The sequence below is a fragment of the Tamandua tetradactyla genome, chromosome 10, assembly GCF_023851605.1.
Source record: "Tamandua tetradactyla isolate mTamTet1 chromosome 10, mTamTet1.pri, whole genome shotgun sequence".
Lineage (NCBI taxonomy): Eukaryota > Metazoa > Chordata > Mammalia > Pilosa > Myrmecophagidae > Tamandua > Tamandua tetradactyla.
The window spans coordinates 18,932,124-18,948,214 of NC_135336.1; the positions used below are offsets into that span (position 1 = coordinate 18,932,124).

The 16,091-nt window shown below is 38.3% G+C and overlaps 1 protein-coding gene and 1 pseudogene across 3 annotated transcripts in view; one reads left to right on the forward strand and one right to left on the reverse strand.

The window, feature by feature from the left end:
- Positions 1 to 16,091, forward strand: part of LMLN (leishmanolysin like peptidase) — a 271,959-nt gene that overhangs the window by 217,112 nt on the left and 38,756 nt on the right. For 2 of the 3 annotated variants that reach the window (XR_013158484.1, XR_013158485.1), the window contains exons 20-21: positions 4,646 to 4,712; positions 14,397 to 14,682. The gene's annotated coding sequence lies outside the window, so the exon portion shown is untranslated. The remainder of the gene's footprint in view (positions 1 to 4,645; positions 4,713 to 14,396; positions 14,683 to 16,091) is intronic. The other variant, XR_013158486.1, reaches the window with a different exon arrangement.
- Positions 4,442 to 12,550, reverse strand: LOC143647602 (leucine-rich repeat-containing protein 40-like; annotated as a pseudogene).

Genomic DNA, 16,091 nt, shown 5'->3' on the forward strand with positions numbered 1-16,091 from the left:
GACATTCCTCAGTTAAGACACAAGGTCCCTCAGTAGTCTTTGTGCTCCTCAAAATGTGACAATTTCACCAAATTCAGGGAAAATTTAAAATTTTTTCAAGAGTAATGTTGAGAATACTTATTTTTGCCTTCATTATTAACTTTTGAGCCTAACCCCTCTAAGAGCTGCAACTGCTCTGTATACACCAGTGGGGTCCATGACATATCTTAATGCTTAGTGCAAGACCTGGAACATAGAGATTCTCTGTAATGTTTTCAGATAGAGGAAAGGAAGGAAAGAAAGGATTCTGAAGTGGGTGGTATCTTCCTAAAGATGGAGAAATCCTGGCTACTGTTGCCACAATAATCAAACCAGCATAAAGACACACATATAAACTGAAGACATGCAAACTCATAAGGCCAGAATGTAGATTATAGGTTTATATGTATAGCCACAGAGTGTGGCTTTGTAATAAGTTTTAAGATCAGGAGACACTAGTCCTCCAACTTTGTTCTTCTATTTCAAGATGGCTTTGGCTATTGGGGTCCCTTATACTTCCATGTAAATTTTATGATTTCCTTTTCCATGTCTTGCAAAGAAGGCCATTGGCATTTTGACTGGGATTACATTGCATCTGTAACAAGATTTGGGTAGTATTGACATTGTAAAAATAGTTACTCTTCCAATTCATGAACATGGAATACCCTTCCATTAATTTAGGTCTTCTTTAATTTCTTTTAGCAATGTTTTGTAGTTTTCTGTGTACAAAACCTTACATCCCTGGTTAAATTTATTCCTGTAAATTTGATTTTTTAGTTGTTATTGGGAGTAAAATTCTTTTGTAGTTTCTTCTTCCAATTGTTCATTGCTAGTGTATCAAAATACTACTGATTTTTGGGTTTGATCTTGTACCACACCAACTTTCCTGAATTAATTTATTAGCTCCAGGAGCTTTGTTGTAGTTTTTCAAGACTTTCTATATAAAGGATCATGTTGTCTGCAAATAGTGAAAGCATTATTTTTTCCTTTCCAATTTGGATGTCTTTTATTCCTTTTTCTTGCTTAATTGCTCTGGCTAGAACTTCCAGTACAATGTTGAATAACATTGGTCACAGTGGACATCTTTGCCTTGTTCCTGCTCCTAGACAGAAAGCTTTCAGTCTTTCACCATTGAGTATGATGCTAGCAGTGGGATTTTCCTATATGCCCTTTATCATGTTGAGAAAGTTCCCTACTATTTCCAGTGTTCTAATTGCTTTTATCAAGAAGCATGCTGGATTTTGTCAAATGGCTTTTCTGCATTAACTGAGATGATCATGCATTTTTTTCCCTTCCATTCTCTTAATGTGGTGTATTACATAATTGATTTTCTTATGTTGAACCACCCTTGCATACCTGGGATATATCCCGCTTGATCATGGGATCTAATTCTTTTGGTGTGTTATTGGCTTCAGTTTGCTAGTATTTTGTTGAGGATTTTTGTGTCTATATTCATATGAGATATTAGTCTGTGATTTTCTTTTCTTATGGTATTTTTACCTGGCTTTGGTATGATGGTAATGTTAGATTCATAGAATGAATTAGAGTGTGATGACTTCTCTAATTTTTTGTAAGAATTTGAGCAGGATTGGTGTTCATTCTTCCTGGAATGTTTGGTAAAATTCCCCTGAATAGCCATATGGTCTTGGACTTTCCTTTGTTGGAAGGGTTTTGATTACTGATTCAATCTCTTTAATAGTTATTTGTTTGTTGAGATCTTCTATTTCTTCTTGAGTCATTATAGGTAGTTTGTGTGTTTTAGGAATTCGTGCATTTCATCTAGGTTATTTAATTCAGTACGCTAATATGCCTTTGCCTTTCTAACAGGGGAATATACTTTCAGGCTTTCCCAAACTTTAGCTAGATTCTTTCTTTAATGCTGTGTCTATTTCCATTCTCCTAAAGATGATTCCTCACAACATTTTAGGAAACACTGCTGTAGATCATATTGTTATTTTTTACTAGCTTTTTTCTTTATTCAAGAAGTTGTGAGTTGACAGAGCAATCAGGCACAAAATAGAGGATTCCCATATTCCACCCCTTGTTCCACACCTTGCATTGGTGTGGAACATTTGTTACGTTTGATGAGAGCATATTTTTATAATTGTGCCATTGACACTAATCTGTGGTTTAACTTAGAGTTTACTGTTTGTGTAGTGTACCTCCATGGATTAAAAAATATACATTCTGTTACTGTACATACAATCTAATATTTCCTCTTTTAATCACAGTCAGATATATATTTCAGGGCTGTTAATTAGTTTCACAATATTGTGCTATCACCATTCATTACCAAAATATCCATCATTCTGAATAAGTAGTCACTTCTGTTACACTGTTTCCTTTAGTCTTAGTAAAACATTTTTGGGACTCGAAATCTATTTAAAATATGAATAATGACCTTCTAATTACTCAGTTTTGGTATTTTCACTTGTCAGTACAATCCCAAGGCACAAATGAATCCTAGAACTAAAGGTACCTTAACACTAAAGATAGTTTAGGACTAAATATGAATACTTGCCCTTAATTTATGCCCCACTGCCACATGAAGCTTGTCCACCCTTCCCAGAGGCAATGGTGCTCAGTAGTTCTCACAATGACACTGGGAGGAAGTTGACAGCTACATTCTTAGTCACATCCCCACTGCACTGAGCTCATGCTCAGCAACCTGCACACCTCCTTCCCCCAGTGGGGTGCTTGGTACAAGTATGGGCAGTTCATCTAGTATCATGTCTCTCAGCATGCTCATGAGACTAAGGAGGAAAACTTTTAACATTACTTTATCCATTAGAGCAGAAACTCTTTGAAAGAAGAAAAGAGTAGATATTGAAAAAAAAACAAACATCAAAATACTGTTTGAAATAGAGATCTGGTGATGGCAACTAGTCAAAGAACTAATTCCCATTGAAGATTTTATTACCCCTGTGAAGTTCTTGGTTAAAGCAAGGTGAGGGTCCTTTTCTGGGATTGAGATTCTTAGGGCAAAGGAGTTCCATAAACTCCTTTCAATGTGCAGTTCAAGCCTCTGATGGAAAAGAGTTTGTAGGCTTGGAGTGACTTGGCCTTGCTCTGAGTCCTTTTTCCTTCATTATGCCTTTTTGGAGGTGGATAAAGCATTTCTGGGTGGCTGAAGTTAGAGAAAAAATAAACCCAGACAATCACATAGTAAGTTTAGGTCAGATGCTTTGCGTGAACTTGATCTGGACTTCATGTTGCTTTTTGCATGGGGAATGGGGGTGATTGACTGTGACTGATATCTCATGTGGTACTGCTGCTTTTGGGGTCTGTATGCCTTAACCCCTCCTCAGGTCCCAAATCTTTGGCCCTTTGCCTTATGATGCAAATGTTTGTAGTTGGAATGTGTTGGGATTGTGTTGTGAGCAGGGTTAGCAACTTTTGGGTCTTGTTATTTCTGCCTTCTTATAAAAAGTGAACCATTTATAATGTAGCACGTTGCTGTGAAAGTGGGCAGTATCAGGTGATTTTTTTGATACTTCAGGGAAGTTCCAGGTTGCTAATTCCCTGGGATTTTGGTATCAATCTTTGTAACACCATTCACCTCTCTCAAAGTCACATTCACCAGAGGCCATCTGTTTGACTTTGCTGATGCTGCTGGAACGTAATATACCAGAGATGTTTTTTTTTTTAACTTTTCAAGTTTTAAATTCAAAATTGCAAATGCAACTAAAGCAACACTTTCACTATTTATTCCAACAATAACTTGTTATCATGTGTGGCATTTCTGTGACATTAGCAACTTTCTGATTCCATAAAGCAGAGTGAATAGTCCTAATCAATAGCTAGAGAAGAAATATTTCAACTAGATTAAAACAAAAATGAAATAGTAAGTGTTAATTAAAAACTTGTATGAGACCAACCCCATAACAGATAATGAAAAGTCTAGTTTTTCTAAATGTCAAAGAACTGTACTCAACAAAATGCAAATTGATTTTATGTCAAATAGAAAGGTAGAAAGTGGATAATTGTATTCAAAAACAATTGGCCACATTACATGTAACACAAACAGAAATGGAAAAAAAAAACCCACTTCTACAAAAACTTTTCATTATACAAATATTAAACTGTGTTAAACAAAAATTCATTTTTGAAGAAACACCTTGCTATATTGTATAAGGAAATGAAAATAAGTAGGATAAATCCTATGCAAAGCATTCAGAACATAATGTATGAACACTATACACGATTACCATCACTATAAATGTACGTAAGACCTTAGAAAAATGTTAAATAGTTGTCAGTGTAAAAATATTCAATGGCAGTGAATATGGCCTGGGTCAATTATGCCAATGGCTAGATGATTTGGGGGAAATAAAAGTTCAATTAGAGCAATTAGCTTTAGGGTGATACTAAAAGAAAATATTATATCCTTCTAAGAACTAACTTGACATAAGACAATCCCAATTTAAGTAGGAATTCAATCTCTCAGATATTTTAACGTAGTAGATGTTCCTTTCATTAATATGGCTGCTCAAGGATCACAGAATGGATTTCCATCTATATTAATGTTCTTAAATTTACACAATTACTGAGCTCTATGGAATTTGTAGGAGGTCATTATTTTGAAGATCCAGTGTAGTAAAATTTTCCATTGTCTTCACTTTCTTAGGGTCCACAGATCCAGCCGTTGCTAATTAGAATTGTTTCAAGTGTGGGAATACAATACAGAACTTCAGGTAATATTTTGAACCTATTAAAAGAAAGTTTGATCATTTGTTGTCTTATCAGTGATTCCATTTCTTCAGGCAAAGAATTAAAAAAATTGTTTCTGAGATCTAAAAAAGGCAATTTTTGAAGCAAACGTAATTCCAGTAAAATAAAGGAAGATTATTAAAGCTGAAATTGACATCAGAAACCATTTCCTTCAGTTCCACAGTCCTTTTTGGAATTTCACATAGCTGATTTTTACTGAAGTTAATAGAAGTAACTATTGACAACTATTAAGAAGTTGTTTTTTACTGCATCGAACATTCCATCAGGAATAAAATTTGTTTCCTTATCATTATAGTCTAATATTTTTTGTAATTATGGCATGTGCCTTGACTATGGATTAACTTGGTAGTGTCATGTCAGTCTCAACAGTAGAGTCATTTTGGCTAGGTCCATCATTTAATTTTGCTTAGTAGATATTTTAGGACTTCTTGAGTTTCTTTATGATTTCTCTTTGAATCATTCTCAAAGGATTTCTTTCTAGTGCCAAGAATTTCAAATGAAGGCTTCCCAATGTATAGGGAAGACTGTTAATATCATTGTTGCTTAGGTCAAGGGTTTCCAAAGTCTGTAGTAGCACAATTTCATCTGGAATAGATTTTAACTTGTTATCCCTCAGGTCTAGCACAAGGATAGAATTCAGATGCTTAATGTGTTCTGCGCCTAATATTTCAATCTGGTTTTCACCCATATGCAATCCGTTCAATAGTCTACAAGAAGGAATTTCTGGCAGAAAACATAATTTATTCCTTCACAAATAAAACAATTCCAGTGAATCCATGCCAGCCGATTCAGAAGGCATAGTTTCCAAGAAATTTGAATTACAATCCAAATGTTTTAATCTTTTCATTCTATTTATTTCTGCTGGCAAATTCTTCAGTTGATTACTGGAAAGGTTGTGTAGCACCAGACTGGGTAGAGAAGAAAAACTGGTTGGAACAGTTGTAAGATGATTGTTGGAAAGATCTAAATCTTCTAAATTGAAGAGTTGTTCAGATCCCTCTGGTATGCAAGTTAGTTCATTATGCTGGAGATACAGACCCTTCAGGTTTCTTAAAATGCAATTTTTCTAGGGAGTATATCTAATTTGTTATGTCTGGCATTAAGTTTCTGAATATTTTCTAGTTTTCTTATAGCAGAAGGAAGGGATGTTAGCTCATTATAATGAGTATCAAGAATAGTCAGTGCAGGCAGGAGTCTGAGGTCATCTATAAATGACTGAAGTTTACTGTTTGATGTGATTAGTTTGGTCAAATTTGTCTGCTCCCACCAGCACTCAGTACCACCAAATGAAAGATTCTGATTAACTTCCTCAGGAATATCCACATTTATCCTCCAGACACCTTGAGGCACTTAACTCCAAAGAAAAGGCCAATGATGTTTGGGGTTCCTCTGCCAGCTGGGAAGGTACATGGCAATGTCTGCTAACTTTCTATCTTCATTTCACAAGACCAGGTTGGTTTTTATAAAGGGGATTTATTAAGTTACAAGTTTACAGTTCTAAGGCCATAAAAATATCCATAGTAAGGCATCCAGAGAAAGATACCTTACTAAAGAGAGGGCGATGGCATCTGCAACATCTCTGTCAGCTGTAATGGCACGTGGCTGGTGTCTGCTGGTCCTTTGGCTTTAGGTTTCAAACAGCTTCCTCAGGGGTGTTTTCTTTCTGCATCTCCAAATGTTTCTGTGTCAGTTCCCGGCTTTTCCCAAAATGGTTCTGTAATTATATTAAATATATAATACGGTAAGTATATTAAGATACATCTCTATGGAGACCGCCTAATCAAAAGGTCCCACCCACAATTGGGTGGGTTATATCTCCATGGAAACAAACCTTAATCAAAAGGTCCCACCCTAAACAATAGGTCTGTTCCAATAAGATTGGATTAAGATTAAAAGAACATGGCTTTTCTGGGGTACATAAATTGCAAGTTTACAGTTTTAAGCCTATAAAAATATCCAAACTAAGGTTTCCAGGGAAAGATACCTGAATTTGAGGAAGGCCAATGGATCTGGAACAGCTGTGTCAGCTGGAAAGTCATGTGGCTGGCATCTGCTAGTCCCTTGCTCCTGGGTTCCATTGCTCTCAGTCTCTGTTCCTGTAGGGGTTCCTCACCTTGCATATCCAGGGCTGGCTTTCATCTCTTGGCTTCCCTTGGCTCTTTCCAGGTTCTTGCTGGCTTAACATCTCATGGCAACATCTGCTGGGCTCCAAGCATCTCCAAACACCTGTGTCTCTGTTCTCTGAAGCAATTGTCTCCAAGCATCTACATCTTCTCTCAGTTCACTCTCCTCTGTCAGCTCTGGGACTCTCCAAAATGTTTCTTCTTTTAAAGACTCCAGGAAGCAAATAAAGACCCACCCAAAATGAGTGGAGTCACATTGCCATCTAATCAAAAGGTCACACCCACAATTGGGTACCCCACATCTCCATGGAGATAATCTAATAAAAAGTTTCTGCCCCACAGTATTGATGTCAGATTAAAAGCAGCTACTGACCCCACAAAATTGGATCAGGATTAAACACAGCTTTTCTGGGGTACAATAGCTTCAAACTGGCACAGTAGCGATGTGGACTTTAAAATACTTGTGATAGGTCTTTGACAGATGTGATGCATGTGTTTTTGTAAACTGGAAGGAAATCGATCCTTGTTTTAAAGAGGCAAAGAAGTTAGCCAAATTGTGTCCTGATTTTTCATGGAAGTTAGAATTTAAAAGTGGTGAGCCATGATACTTAGCTGAAGAGACTTCTAAACTAAATGTGGAAAATGCACCATGTATTTTCCTTGCAGCTTATATGAAATGTGATAGGAAAGAGATAAGGTGAGGACTGGACTCCTGGATACAAATAAATCAGAAATTGATGGTCTGGAAAATTCTGGGTTTCCAGAAAGGGAGACCCCAGAGAATAGGGCCCTACATGAAGAGATAACCAAACATGGAAGCAGTTAACCATTACATGACAAGCGAGGATGTGAGAAGGAATTATCCAGAAAGGATTTGTGGAAAGTCCTATTGTCTACTGGGTATGATCCCAGCATATTGGATAGGAAACCAACAAGAGTATTGTGGGATTGGTATAGATGAAACTGCTGCCAATCTGTACTAAAAGGAACAGAAAATGGACACATTGAAGGAAAACTGACTTCAGATGCAGAACCATGGAAGCTAAGGTATGGAGCCAGGAAATCTTGGGTTAGGAGAGTGGACTCACCCATATACATGGAAAGGGTGAGTTTGCCCTGGAAGCAGAGGGCAGGCCTTCTGCTTCATTGCTCAGGAAGAGTTTTGCTGCCCCTGGCCTTGGAGAGGGTAGAGCACATAAACTGGAGATTGTGAGAAGCCTGGCTGCCACCCCACTGTTCTGGAGGGATTGAACAGGTGCCCTGGAGATAGCAGACATTCCAGGTGCTACCCCATAGCTTGCAGAGGGTAGAGCCAAGAGAAAGGTGGTCTCCTCAATGCTCTCCAGTGTTGCAACCCTCACCTCAGGTTTTCTTTTTGTAATCTTTTTTTTAAAATTGTATAATATATATACAAAGCAAAGAAAGAAAAAAGCAGTAATTTTCAAAACACTCTTCAACAAGTAGTTACAGAACAGATCCCAGAGTTTGTCATGGGCTACCATACCATCATCTCAGATTTTTTCTTCTAGCTGCTCCAGAACATTGGAGGCTAGAAGGAATAAATATGTATTTTTTAATCATCACAGTTGACTTTTTTTCCTTTTTTGTGACAAATGACATATATACACACAAAAAAAGCAATAAATTTCAAAGCCCAATGTAACAATTAGTTGCAGAACATATTTCAGAATTTGGTATAGGCTACAATTCCACAATTTCAGGTTTTTACTTATAGCTGCTCTAAGATACTGGAGACTTAAAGAAATATCAACATAATGATTCAGCAATCATACTCACTTGTTAAACTCTACCTTCTCTGTATAACTCCACCATCACATTAATCTTTCTCCCACTCAAAAAGTCATGTTTTAATTCTGATCCATCTTGTGGAGGAAGCCATTTCCTTTAATCCCTATTCAATACTGCAGGCTGGGAACTTAATTAGATCATCTCCACAGAATGTGACACACCTAATTGTGTCACCCCAGATTTTGGGAGGGCAGGGCAGCTGTGTAGGCCCTTGGAGAGAGTGGGACTGCTGCTTTCTAAAGCCCCAAGGATAACCAATTCTTATACTTTGAAATCCAATGGAGTTTGTTCTACAGGTTTTTGGAATTGTTTTGGTTTGGTGACCCCTGTTTACCTTTTCATTTCTCCCTATGGCAATGGAAATATGTATCCTGTGACTGTCCCTCCTTTGTATAATGACAGCAGATAATTTGTTCTAAATTTCACAGATCAACAAACAGGGAGATTTTTTTTTTTTTGCCTTAGAACAGGCCATGCCTGTAGCTAACTTTGGTGAGATTTTGTACTGTTTTTTAAATTTATAAGGTATTTGTATTGTTACTGAAGTGGTTTAGGGCTTTTGTGATATTATAATGGAGTGAATGTATTTTGTATATGGAGAGAACGTGTATTTTGGGGGGTCCAGAGGGTGGAATGTGCCAGTGTGAAACTATCATATACCCCAGAAAATCCATGTTTTAATCCTGCTCCAATTTTGTGGTGTCAGATCTATGGATTAAATTGTTTCCATTGAGATGTGACATACCCCATTGTGGGTTTGGCCCTTTTTTTCTTTTGCATGGACAGGATCCAGGAATTGAACTTGGGTCTCTGGCATAGCAGATGAGAATTCTGCCACTGAACCACCATTACACTGCCTAGGTGTGGCCTTTTGATTAGATGGAGATGTGATTCTAACCATTCAAGAGGGGGGTCTTGATTAGTTTACCTGAGTCCTTTAAAAGGAGAGACATTTTGGAAAAAACTAAGACAGACACTTAGAGAATAATTGCTTCAGAGCCAACAGAGACACAGACATTTAGAGATGCTTGGCATACCAAGAGAGAGAGCAGACACCTAGACACAAGTGTTTAGAGATACAGAGCCAAGCAACATCGCCATGTGCCTTCCCGTGAGGTGCTGCTAAGCAAGCAGAACCCAGAGATGTGTCCCAAAGGAGTTAAGTGAAGGCCCACAGATGCTTACAGAGGAAACCAGTGGCATCAGAAGTTGGAAGCCATGGAGTTGGGAACAAGGACCTGCAGATGCCAGCCACATGCCTTCCTGGATTGACCTTTCTTGAGTTAAGGTATATTTCTCTGGATGCCTTAGTTTGGACATTTTTATGGCCTTAGAATTGTAACTTGTAATTTAATAAGTTCCCTTTTTAAAGGCTGTTCCATTTTTGGTATATTGCATTCTGGTGGTTTTAATACAGTAAAACAGTACTTAAAAGCATTTAGCTTGGCACCTGGCTAATAGAAAGATGACCAATAAAAATTCTTTAAGAACTAAAAGAGAATTCAAGAAGTTATCTGTTCCAGTCTCTTGCTTTCAATCAAAAAACATTAAACCAGGCTCTAAATACCATTTTCAGTTAAAGGAAGGTGATGGTAACCATTTTCCTCCCTCTGGAGATATATGCTCATTTGGATTTCAGTCCAAAGAACAACCCTCTCAAGGGCAAGGTCTCCAGAGTGAGCTCTGCTGGGGCCACACCTAAGTAGATAAGCAGAGTTTGCATATGAAGCTAAATCAAATGCTCATTTTACCCAGACTCTCAAGAAAGAGTAAGCACTCCAGACTTCCACTAATTTCTAAATTAGAATGGGAAAAAAAAAGCAGGATCATTGGCCACACAGACTGATTATGTTCCAAAGGTAGAGTGTTATATCTAAACACTTTTCCATCTATCCTTTTTACTTCCCACTCTCAAGATAATATTCATTCACTTTTATAATTGGTGGGGTGGGAGGAGAGTTGACTAGGCAGAGCAAAGAGAGGGTAGGCTGGATAAACTGGCTATTGTTTCATTGTAATGCCTCAAATAAAATTAAAATATTCTATTTTCTTTCTTTATCTTCAATTTAGGACATCTTCTTACCCTAAAGTTGCCCTTGAAATAAGCATGGAAGCCATGGAAGATATTAACATCTGGGTATATGAGCCTTCTTGAATTTCATTTAGGAATAAAAATTTGCCTTTCTAAGTCAAACCTAAGGAGTCTACCCAAACTCAGACCATAGAGGGTCCATCCTAAGAAGCAAGCCTCTGGACAGCTTGTTTTATTCTAGTTCAACTCATTTACTGCTTACTTTGTGCCAGGCACTGTGCTAAGAGGTAGACATAGGGTATCAGTAAGATATGGTGCCTGCCCCAGAGGAGTTCCCAGGCTGGGGCTTCTTTCCTAACAATGGTCAAGTCTACCACTGGATGTGCAGAGCAGAGATGAAATATAACAGCTATGCAATCCCCATGTTGGGCCAAATGGAGATGTTGCTAAGTGATCACACTCATTCCCATTCAGCCAGATGCAGCCTCAGAATTGTTCTTGGCATAACATTTCTGATTGACCACCTGGCCAAGAATTTAATTTCTCCTTGGAGTTTGTAAAGTATGGATTGGGAACAGGTAACTCTGGATTCAAACTGCAGCTCCAGCACATACTGTTTGTGTCATTCTGGAAATATCTCTTACCACTTCTTGAACTTCCATTTTCTCATCTGTAAAATAGGGATAGTAATACCTACCTTGCTGGTTATTATATAGAATACGTGTGTGTGTGTGTGTGTGTGAGAGAGAGAGAGAGAGAGAGAGAAAGAGAGAGAATGAATTAATGAATGAATGAGAGGATAGATAAACAGAGTATGGTACATAGTAATATGAACTATAACAACTAACATACATTGAGCCCTTGCCATATATGTTCTGGGCTTTTTCTAAGCTAGTCACATGACTTGTTTCACTTAATTCTCATAACAGCCCTATGAAATAAATGTCATTATTATCCCGATATTACAGATATGGAAACAGAGGCACAGAGATGTTTTTTTGGGGGGGAGGGTGCATGATCTTGGACTCAAACCTGGGTCTCCCTCATGGAAGGCAAGCATTCTACCACTGAACCACCCATGAACCCCAGAGAGTTTAATAACTTGTTCAAAGTTACCCAATATGTAGTTTGTGAGCTAATATCCAAACATAGTCTGACTCCAGGTCCCTACTCTATCTTTATGTTGTACTGACTCATTTCACATGTATGGGATTAAAGTTAGCTATAGGTTCCCACCTAAAACTGTATTCATCAGTGGGATCATTTGACTTAGACTCCTGACTTGGGAGCACTTCCCTGGATGACCAGGAAATGCAAGGAGCTTGAAGAAAATAATAAAGGTACTCTAGGGATTGAAAGCACCATCTCATATAAAACCTGGACCTCACCTCACATCACTAGGTGTATATGAAAATGGTAGGAATATGCTCAAAAACAACACCACAACAGAGTGGCCAACAACTCTAGTGAAAGAAGTGATGGCTTTAGGTTAAGAAAATAAAATCCATCACTTTCTAGCTGAGTGAACTTGAGCCTCAGTTCCCCATGTGTCAAGTTAAGAAAGCAATTTTTTGTTATGGCTATGGTGAAGATAACTGGTCAATCAATGGTTATTTAGTCAGTTAGTTAATTAATGATGTAGTTTATAACACATAACAGACCCTTAAAAAAATGTCGATTCCTCTTTTGCTCCAAGAATATACAAGAACTCCAGCTGAGGGCAAGAGTCAGCTTCTGCAGAAGAGGGGAAGCCAAGAATGACACAAGTTTAAGAAGCCCCCTCCAAGACTCTGCTTTCTTGGTATTACTTACCACTGTCACCACTCAAGATGTGCATATTGAGCTCATGGAAATCTGAGTAGAAACTCAATGAGTTATGGGCTTGCAGTTGCTATACAATCCATATGGACATAGTGGGAATATGCACATTCTTTGAGATGGATGTGCTGAGTGTCATGTCTCAACCAGAGCTGGAAGTTGGGGACAAAAGGGGGTAAGTCTTGCTAGAGGTCCTGCACCAGCCAAAAAGCTCTGCCTGCTTTGACCTTGTCCACTCTCAGGACCTACTGTGTTGTCATCAACCCTAGGAAGCCCAGGAGAGAAGAAAATCAAAATCATTCCAGCATAGGGCACACAGGGGAGGGGCAAAATCACATAGTTTAAATAGTGGAACTGGGGTACCCTTTCAATCAGAATGACACATGTGTGTGGGAACAGGGTTTGAGCAGTGGTTAATCAGCACTGGAAGCTTGAAAAATGACAGTCATTGAGGCAAATGGCTTACCCAGCTTAAGCATTGTCTGAGTCACTGGTCCAAGGAGCTTCAAGTGTTTAAGTTTCCTGGGCACAATCCTTTTATCACTTGCAGAGATGGACACATCAAGCTATATTATTTGTGCCAATTTGAAGCTGTTATGTACCACAAGAAAGGCCATATTCTTTAATCTTCATTTAATATTGCTAGGTGGGATCTTTCTGATTGTTTCCATGGAGATGTGATCCACCCAATTGTGGTTGGTAACTTTTGATTAGATGGTTTCCATGGAGATGTGTCTCCACCCGTTCAAGGTGGGGTTGCTTACTGGAGCCCTTTAAGAGGGAACCATTTTGGAAAAAGCTTTAGAGCCAGGAGAGCCCACACAGACAGAGAGCTTTGGGATGAAAGAAAACACCACCTGGGAAGCCATTGAAGAAGCTGGGAGAGAAAGCTAGCAGATGTTGCCATGTACCTTTCCAGCTGACAGATGTGTTCTGGACCCATTGGCGTTTCTTGAATCAAGGTATCTTTCCCTGGATGCCTTAGTTTGGACATTTTCATGGCCTTAGAACTATAAATTTGTAACTTAAGAAATTCCCCTTTTAAAAAGTCATTCCATTCTGGCATATTGTATTCTAGCAACTTTTAAAAACTAAACACATTTGAATTAACAGCCCTTTTGTTTTTATTACATTTGCATGATAAGATTTTCATCATATAACTCTGATGTGATTAACAGAGAGTTATTAAGAGACCAGTTAGAGGATGTAGAGTTTAATGGCAAAGGATTTGGGATTTTACTGAGACCACTATTTAAAGCATGAGACAATACAGCACATTCCTAGGCAGATGTTTGGGACCCCATCCCTCACCCCCACATATGATGTTCAAGATAAGTAGTTCACCAGGTACAAGAAGTAATTTTGCCATTCTTGTCAGAGTTTTATAATCTTCTGCCCTGCCCTGACTCCCCTGATTGTTCTGGAGACTATGGTTTAATGGCTGCCAACTCATTGGTTTAACTACTTCAAAACTACCCCAACATAATATTGAGTGTTTACTGCAAAACTAGGAGCATCCATCAGCAGGCTTAGGCTTCAAATAAGTCTGAAATTCAATCCTGTGTTCACTAAAGAAAAATTCTTCTGCTTAGAGTTTGACTTCCCATGCAGATCTGCCAATAGATAGAGGCATCACTGGGTGTATTGAGCTATTTATCTACTTATTGCCTCGAATATCCAAACCCACCCTTCACCACATGCTCTGCAGCAATGGGACTGAACCTATAAATATTTCATCTTTGCCAACCAGCAGAATCTTAAGCTGAGCCTTGCAGTAGAAGGTGCCTGAGGGACACTGAAGTTGGAAGAGGTTCTTCTGTGTTCCACTTGTCTTATGCCTACAGCTTCTCCCTATACCTCCTCAGGTGGCATTGCAGCAAATTCCAAGAAGAGGCACCTCTTTGTGGATGGCTTCCCTTGGCACCCCAGTGGGAGTATTTCCAACAAATCCTACTGAGACAGTACCACAGGGACTACTCTGCAATTCAGCGAGTTCCAGCCACCCTGCTTTTCCTAACAAGGTCTGAATCTCAGCTAGAAAGAGCATCAGGGGTTTGATATGACACTCCTCCTTAACCCCACTTCTGTCTTCCACAAAAAGCACAAGTTCCAAGAAGATGTGGAGTGAGTGCCTAGGCAACTAATTAAGAGGTAAGGAGGCTCAAGCTGAAAAGATTCAAGAGCAGAATATCAGCCTGTAGACACCAGGAATCTGATGGGCTGAGAAGTTTTCTTCCATCACATTTTTTTTTTGACTGTAGTCCAATAAAACTTTATTTACAGAAACAGGCAGCAGACTGGATTTGGCTCATGAGTTGTAGTTTGCTAATTTCTGCTCTTCAGCAGAGAACAGCAAACATTTTTCATAAAGGGCCAGAAGGTAAGTATTTTTGACCTTGCAGGCCATGTGATTTCTCTCAGTACTCAACTCTGATGTTGCAAATATGCAAATGAATGTGTGACTATGTTCTGATAAAATTTTACTTACGGGAACTTGAATTTTCACACTAACAAAATATTTTTGTCCTCACTTTTTTTCACTTAAAAATATAAAAAAAAAAATTCTTACCTAAAGGGTCAAACACAGGACTTAGGCCCCAAGTCTCAGTTTGCTGACCTCTATTCTAGATCAGTTTACCTCAGGGTTAATAATTTCTTGAAAGTTTAAAATAATCCTAGTTGACTTTAGATCACATCTCGCCAAATTTGGTAATTCTCAAGTAAGATGTCAGTAGTTTCAACTTTATGCATATAAATCTTTCATTTTTCTGAGTCTTTTGTTCCAAATTGCCTACTCACCCATCTTCTCTAGACACTTTCTAACACTGTTATCAGGTATAGAATAAGTTGAAATTTCTCACCAAAGTCACATTACCTTACATACATGGAGTCTTCCATCACATTTTAATTTATGTTTAATGGGGTAGGGGTATCCCAAAACCAGTGATGTTATGTGACTCATTTTGTGGAGCTAATGAATTAAAGGTTAATTTTAATGTTTGTTAAAATTTGTTTTTATGTTTGTTGTTATGCTGAGTCTAATAGGTTGTGTAATTCCCCAAGAGCTAAGTAAAGGCTTAAGTCAAGTGAGGTGCAAATTATTACCTCTCAATTCACATGGAATGTAAACATGAAAGGATCAGTATGAGTAATTTGCATTATAAATTTGCTTGTTAGCAATTTCATCCTTAGACATGGGAAAAGGAACAACTTAATAGCCCTAGTTCTGGACAAACCAAGGGTATTAATAATTAACCCTTACTACACGCCGGATACTATTTATTTGCTCCAAGTGCATTATGTATTTTACGAACTCATTTATACTCCCCCCAGCAACTCTAAAAAGTTGATATTATTACTATTCCCATTTGTCAGATGGAAAAACTGAGGCACAGAAAGAATAAGTAACTTGCCCAAGATCACTGGCTAGAAAGAAGGACACCAAGATTCACAGTCGGAACATCTATTTTCAGAGCCCACCTTGGTCACTAGTCTACTCTGCCTCCAAGAGAGGCTGGTCATAATGCTCTCTAGCTCTCTAGGAGCTAATGAACACAAAC